Source organism: Suncus etruscus, chromosome 5 (genome assembly GCF_024139225.1).
Source record: "Suncus etruscus isolate mSunEtr1 chromosome 5, mSunEtr1.pri.cur, whole genome shotgun sequence".
Classification (NCBI taxonomy): Eukaryota; Metazoa; Chordata; class Mammalia; order Eulipotyphla; family Soricidae; genus Suncus; species Suncus etruscus.
In genome coordinates this window covers 44966008-44972690 of record NC_064852.1, presented here as the reverse complement: position 1 = coordinate 44972690, position 6683 = coordinate 44966008, and the positions used below count along the sequence as shown (strand labels likewise).

Sequence of the window (6683 nt, the reverse complement as noted above, 5' to 3'; positions counted from 1 at the left end):
TCTTGCTGCTTCTTTGTCATCAGTATGTCATATGAACCTGGAGTAAGTTGGTGTCAGGGTGGCATTAGGGCATCCCCGGAGGAAGTTTGATTCCTGGTGCTGGTGCAGAAAACCACATCAGTTCCAAAGATAGGATCCAAGGTTAGGGTGAATGGTTGATGTCCAATCAACTGTGGTCTAAGTCAAGTCCCCATAATAAATGTTCAGGGCAAAAGGCACCCCACATTATAATAAGATTTATGAGTTCTTATTAGATAAGAACTTCTTTATATATGTAAAATCTCCCCATTTTAGTGTGCCTATGAAAAGAAAACAATACTATATGATACTACTGGTGCATATGGGGGTGAAAATAACAAGCTAAACAATTTCTATAACCTAGCTTTAACCTGAACTCTGATCCCAAGTAAGACTTATCTATTAGAATTTCCTACTAAGCAGATCCATAAAAGGAATGCTACCTCTACATATGGAAACAAACACTAAATACTTTAACTATTAAGGAATGTGTCCACAGAAATATGCAAAGGAAATATAGACATCCCCTTTAAGTCTTTTGAGATAGTCTGGGGGAGTGTGAATAAAATTCAGAGCATAGTTTGACCCTGTGCTGTGGTCTTGTGGAGCCTGAGAAATGGTTCGCAGAAGTCAGGGATCAGGTAGTGTCCATGAGCTGAGGGGCTCTCCAGAGCTGAACCCCATAGCAAGCAACAGTCCACAGAGAGGGGAGATTGGAGAAAAAGGGCCACATAGAATGAGTCAGCAGGAGTGGTGGCTGCAGCTTCTTCCCTGGGCAAAATATGGTGTGCTGGGAGGATGTCCTTTTGTTTTGGGAGCTGGCTGGCAGCTTGCTGGGGCAAGCAAAAGGTTTCTGAAGAGTTAAGAACTGAGGATAAAAAGGGTTAAATTGGGAGAGATAATGGATCTGGTTTGAGGGGGTGAAGGAGAGAAGAGGATTTGTAAGGTGGAAGGCAAGGGAGGGATTATATATAATAGAGACTATGTACAACATAGGCAGGGATTATGTACAATACAGATTAGACAGATATAGAAGAGTCTACTACATGCACAGTCACACACATCCATATTGACAAACTGTGGGGATCTATTTGTAGGCTGCAGTCGAAGGACTGACCCTTATGGAATCAGTCAGAGCACTTAAAAATATGGGGCCGGCACATCAGGGGGAAAGATTTTCCAATTACTAGGCACTTCATTAATGGTGAAGGCAAACTTTGCTAAATAAAAGCTTCTGGGGTTAGATTGTGCATGGAACATTTTAGAGCAATTATAATTTTCACATCTAGAGTGCAGTGAGCACTGTAGGAGTCTACCCCATGATATATCGAATAGACCAGTTCTTAAGTTCTGTTGCCTTTGACCATTTATTATTTTCTTACTATGCTTTTGGTTTATATCTGGCTGTACTAGGGCTTATTCCTTGTTTTAAGCTCAGGAATTACTCCTGGTGTTCTTGGGAGACAATATGGGATGGCAAGTATTGAGCCTAGCTTGGATCTGTGCAAGGCAAATGCCTTACCTGCTATATTATCTCCCTGTCCCCTTCTATGCATTTTTAGATCTCACATATAAAAATGTTACATATCTATCCTTTAGATTTTTATTCAGCATGATGCCTCAGTTATATCCATGTAACAGAAAATTGCATGGTTTTGGTTTTTTTTTTTTTCTTTTAGTATAGCTAAGTAGTATCCTGTTGTGTATAAATTCCATGATTTCTAATCCACACATCTGTTCTTGAATACTTGGGTTGTTTCTAGATATTGCTATTATGAATAGTGCCACAGTTAAATAGGAATATCATTGTCTTTTGGGGCCTTGGGTAGATATCTAGAAGTGGAATTACTGGGTCAGATGGAAGCTGAATTCTTAATTTTTTAAGGAGTGTCTATATTAATTTTCAAAAAGATTGAGCCAGCCAACATTGTTTTGGGATTAGTATGTTTTTTCCTTGAAAGTAACTGTTCAAACAAAAGTTTTTCTGAGAAAAGGAGGCTTTGGGCATAATATAAAAGCAGATGTATTTTGAATGAGAAATCCAGTGGGGAGCAGATAAAGTTAGGATGCTTCTAGTAAGGTAAGTTTTAAGTAAGAAAAAGGGCAGTTGGGGAAAAGGCTCCTGTGAGGCAGTAAGATAATTATCGAAAGAAGTATGATTCACACCTTTCATTAGATTTCCAGGACCAAATACAAAGATTAAAAAAAAAACCAACCTGGGTGAATAGAAAATCTTGCCTATTGATTTTTTATAGTACAACTGAAAGCCTCCACTCAGAAGTGCCAGCTTATAACATAGACCCCACTCTACTATATGCTCACCAATTCCTCTTTGCAGCCCCAACAACTGCTCCCAGCAGACTTTAGGTAGCTGTAGGCAGTTCAGGTGAGATACAACATATGAAGATATTCATCTTACCCATGCGAGAGAGAGGTGATTTTGTAAACTAAAGGAATTAAAAACAAACAAATATTTACTTCCTTTAAAATTCTCCAAAAGAATTCAGGAGGTTCTATGCCTACAGGGTGAAACTGGGGACCCTTAACATTCCTAGAACTTTTCAAGGAGGAAGAAAACTGCCATAGCCAAAAGAAATGTGCTGGAACAAACCTACCAAAAATACTGTAGCTTTTGGAGAATAAATAACATTCTATAAAATTTTCTGTTAAAAAACTAAGAATTTCAATGAGAATTTAAATTAAAAGTTGGTCTAAAATGAGCTGATTCTGTTTGATAATGTAAGTGGAAGGAACAATGGAGAAGATGGGCAAGAGGGAGAAAGATAAAAAAAAAAAAAAAAGGTGGGCTACCTGGGGGTATTGCTATTGTGTCAGCATCTGGCCAAATTTTCATTACAGAAAGATTAGTAGAATGAGGTGAAATAATTTTATGTAACTACTCAAATTTATTCAAAATACTTAGCTAAATAATTTTATGTAACTATCCAATTTTATTAAAAGTTATCTCCTTGGAATTTATTTTGCTAATATATTTTTTTGGTTTTGGTTTTGGAGCCAAACCTAGTAGAGCCCTGGGTTTATTTTTGATTCTGCTCTCAGGAGCACAACTGATATTGCCCAGGAAACCATTTTCAGTGCTGAGACTTGAAACTGTGTGTTTAGCCACTGGACTATCTTTCTTGTCCTAATGTTTTAAATTACGTTTTGGGGTCAGATCTGGTGGTGTCAGAGTCTGCTCTTTACACAGCTCCCAGAAACCCTCAAACCTTCCTTTACAAGTATGATCTCCAACCCTATGAGCTACTTTCTAAGCTCTGATATTTCACTATTTTTTTTAACAAGGAAGAATGGAGAACTCTACCTACATGTATGTACTCTATCTACATGTATCTAATATTAAAAACATGTAAATACAATTAAATACAACTAAAAGAGAAATATAGAAAACCTGCTTCATTTTGGTTTATTTTTTAAAGATCTCTGAAGTAAGATAATGTGATGTGGGCTCAGAAATAAACATTTTCTATTTATATGGCTGCCTTTTCTTTTTAATATTGTACAAACTTATAAAATTTTCATACTTTCAGAATGTACACAAGTGTGTGTGAAATATGTGCTTTATGTTAACCTTCAATCTCTTCTCCACTGAACAGAAATTCACTCCAAATTTTTTTTTAATTTTTATTTTGATCATAGTGGCTTACATATCTTTCACAGTAGTATTTTAGGTACATATTAACATTGAATCAGGGGAATACCCATGACCAAATTTGTCCTCCGCTCATCCCAGTTCCCTTTCTGCAACCATATATACCCCAAATATACCCCAGCATCACTCCCCGGGCTGCTAGAGTAGGTGGTCCCCTCTTTGTCTAGCTTACTATTAGTGATCATATATCTGTTTGGTCCTGGTGCCCTCCCTTGTTTCTCCCTCTATTTGAGAGGCTGAGCTAGATAAATCGAGTTATGTGGTTTTGTTTGAAGAAAAGAAAAGCAATAGAATGGAGTACAAAATAAGAAAAAATAAATTAAAAAAAAGAAGTCAAATATGCTGAAAATGGGCGGAGTCCTTAGAGGCTTTCAACCTCAGTTTGAGAGAGGACATGAAAAAGGTAATTGAAACACCACAACATTACAGAAAGAAATATCAAATTAAATATCCAGTAAGCACTACAGCAATAAAGACAAGCACCACACAATAGACTCGGTTCTGAAATCAAATCATGCCAGAGTGCAAAAAAAAAAAAAGAAAAAGAGAGAGAAAGATAAGATAAAATAATAAAATAAAATAAAATTGGAGACATTGACTTCAATATCTACACCAAAATAAAGATGTCAAAAAATCGATCAATCAATAAATATGCACAATAAATAGGCACATTAACTATTGGGGATATTATAGAGATAATTCCCTTGGCCTAGGAGATAGAGGGTTTCTCCACCCCCAAAGTATACCGTCATGGGATTAACTATAGACTCCTTGCATGATCATTTACTCTCCCCTCGGTGCTTTTGTGGTGTATGGGAGACTTCTGCTTCATCTTGGATGGTAAAATCACACTTCTGTATCTAGAGATCATGGTGACTGTGCAGCTCAAGGAATAGAGCTTATGATGAAGTCTTTCTTTGTGGTTCTAGCAGTTCTGCTTCTTTAGTATCGTTTTAGTCCATCTTCTGTAGTTGGTGATCTTGGTTATTATGCTGCTCCTAGAATGGAGCCTGGGATAAAGTCTTTCCTTATGATTCCAGAAGACCTGTTCAGATGCGGCTGTCTCAGTCAGACCTCTGGATTTGGAGATCTTGTTTGTTGAACAGATCATAGACCAAAAGCTAGGCTAGAGCTTTTTGTTGCTGTTGTTGTTGTTGGTGGTGGTCCCTGGATGCTACTGTCCAGTCCTGGTTGTAACAACCAGTCATCTGTATATAGTGATTTGGCTTTTGCACAGATCAAAGGGTGACATGTTTTTCTGATTTTGTCTTATCTTTGGCTGATGAAGAAGGACAACTTGCTCTTAGATCAATTTGTTCCCATTTCCTCGTTGTCAAGTTATCAATTTAGAACTGGTGCATGTTGGCGTCAGAGCAGCATTATGAATGCCCGGAGGGGATTTGGTTCCTGAAGCTGTTGTGGAGAACTGTCGTTTCTATGTCTGGGATCCAGGAGTCAAGGCTGGACGGTTGGTGTCTAGTTCCCTGGAGTTTATGTTGGTTCCACATGACATATATTCAGGGTGGGATATGTCCCTGTGTTGTAAAAAAAAGTATGAGTTGTTATCCCTAGTAGATAAGAGCTTGTTTTTACACGTAAAATTTCCCCTTTGTTTAATATGTCTTTGCAGGAAGAAGTGGTGCTACATTATATTGCTAGTGGATTTGGGGGTGGAGAGAGAAGAAAACAGACACACGACAAAAACTAAAAAAATATATGCCCACACATATCTAAAGAAAAAAAGTTTCTTTAAAATAAAGATTAAATAAAAGACGTAATTAAGGAATAAAGTGGGGCTGGGAGAGATAGCATGGGGACAAGGTGTCTGTCCTTCCTGCAGAAGGACGGTGGCTCAAATCCCGGCATCCCACATGGTCCCCCATGCCTTCCAGGGGCGATCTTCGAGCATAGAGCCAGGAGCACCCTCCAAGCTCCCAGGAGTGACCCAAAAGAAGCAAAAACAAATCAAATCAAAAATGAAAATGAAAACAAAACAAAGCGAAACAAACAAGAATAAAAAAGAAAAGAAAAAAGAAAAAAAAAAACAAGAAAAGGGGAGAAAGTGATAGAGGAGATTACATTTGGGGAGAAACAGGATAAGAGGCAGTGTTATATAGGTCTATCTATACTTATGATGAAATATAGGCTTCCCCATTGTTTTTTGAGATTTCCTGTGAGGTGTGGGGTCTAGGCAGGGAGGTCTTGGGTAGAGTTCTTGCAGTGGGGGTCCTTTGGAGCTAGTTCCCGTATCAAGCCACAGTCCACATTAGGGAGAGGTGATTAGGAGGGCCACACTGAATGAGTCAGTCGGGGTGTTGGTTGTATTTTCTTGCCGGGAACGAGGTGAGAGCTTGAGTGGGTGTCTCTTCACTTGGGTAGTGGGTACTGGTTCGTTGGGGTAGGAGGTCGGTCTTGATGCCTAATGGATTAAGAACTGAGGGTGATACTTACCTGGCAGGGGAGATACCATGATCACGAAGGTGGTTTCCCCAGGGCGAGGCTCACCCATTGCACTCCGGGTGTGCTGACCCCTGCGATTTCCCCAAATGTGGGAAACTCGACTGCATAATTTGTGGTAGTGGGGGACTGCGTTCTCGCTCTCCCCTGATTTCCTTGGTTTATAATAACAGACTTAAGTTTTCGCAAGGTCTCCGAAGTGTCTGCTTTGGGTTTTCGGCTCTTTTAAGTTTTGCCTAGTACTCGCTATGCATCCCACCCCGCGTTGACTATACGGGATCGGCAAAGCCTTTCCAATTAGCTCCATGCCATCTTTTTGACTCCAACTAACTCACTCTTGAGCATTGCCGGGGCCCTCTAGCCAAAATACTAGCAACCTGGATTCCAGCCCTTGTATGATCCCTCCACCCTAAAAAAAAATAAAAAAATAAAAAAATAAAAAAGAACTGAGGGTGAAGAGTTATAATGTGGTGGGGATATCGGGCGTGGGATTGAGGAGTGAAGGGATAGTCGGATTTCTGGAGGAGGAGGGAATAGT

The 6683-nt window shown here is 39.2% G+C and overlaps 1 non-coding gene across 1 annotated transcript; it reads left to right on the top strand.

Annotated features, from left to right (window-relative positions):
• The first annotated feature begins 6131 nt into the window (after positions 1–6131).
• LOC126010615 (U1 spliceosomal RNA) lies at positions 6132–6295 on the top strand. The gene has a single exon (XR_007496635.1). It is a non-coding gene; the product is annotated as a U1 spliceosomal RNA (small nuclear RNA).
• The last annotated feature ends 388 nt before the right edge of the window (positions 6296–6683 follow it).